The following is a 1,099-nucleotide window of genomic DNA, read 5'->3' as shown; positions in this document are numbered from 1 at the left end:
GCCACTCCAAGCCTCACCTACCCCCACTGTGCCTAGCCTCTATCCACCCCTCCCCCCTTGCAGTCCTCCCGTAACCTGCTCTAAAACTAATCCTGCCACTCTTGCACCTCTCTGAGAAGTGGTGGGCCCTGAAGGCATTGTCCGAGTACACGTCCCATTTTCCATCTCAGACCTATCCCAAATAGAGAAAAAACTGAGGTCTTACACAACGAACCCAGCCACCTACAACAAGGAATTCCAATACCTTCTCCAGGCTTACAGCCTCACCTTTTATGACATTTACATGGTCCTCTCCAACACTCTTCTCCCTGAAGAATGCAGAAGGGTGTGGGAGCAGGCAAGAACATATGCAGATGAGGTCCACCAGACCTCCCTGACACATCCCCTTGGGGCAGTAGCAGTCCCAGACCAAGACCCTGAGTGGGATTATAATTCCCCGAATGGCCTCCGGGCCAGAGATCAATTTTTCACCTGTCTCCTTTCCGGGTTAAGGTGGGCAGTGCAAAAGGCTATTAACTTTGAAAAGCTGCAGGAAATAATCCAGGAAAAGAATGAAGACCCTTCCACCTTCCTCAATCGCCTCACAAAAGCCCTCCAACAGTTTACTAATTTGGACCCTGAATCTCTGGATGGGCGACAACTCCTTATGACTTACTTTTTCTCTCAAAGTTATCTAGACATTAGGTCCAAATTAAAAAGGCTAGATCAAGGGCCCCTAATACCCCACAATGAGGTTTTGGCTACCACCTTTAGGGTGTACCACAACCAAGACGAAAAGGCTAGGCGACAAAAATATCAAATGCTAGCTCAGGCTCTCTGCGGGACAGACACAGGCCCCCATAACAGTAAAGGAGGCGTCCAAACCAAACGTGACCCACCAGGGCCCTGTTTCAAGTGCAGCAAGGAGGGACATTGGGCACGAGTCTGCCCTAACCCCAAACCTCCATCAAGACCTTGCCCCAAATGCAACCTTCCGGGACATTGGGCAGTGGACTGCCCTGGCCCCCAGAGAGGAGCAGGGTCAGCCCCCAACTCCACGCTGGACCTACTGGGCATGGCTGCCTTGGAATGACGGGGCCCTGGGTTCCCCCACCCAACA

The sequence above is a fragment of the Carlito syrichta genome, unplaced genomic scaffold, assembly GCF_000164805.1.
Source record: "Carlito syrichta isolate Samal-C Ts95f unplaced genomic scaffold, Tarsius_syrichta-2.0.1 Scaffold308573, whole genome shotgun sequence".
Classification (NCBI taxonomy): Eukaryota; Metazoa; Chordata; class Mammalia; order Primates; family Tarsiidae; genus Carlito; species Carlito syrichta.
Note: the sequence above shows the minus strand (reverse complement) of the source record.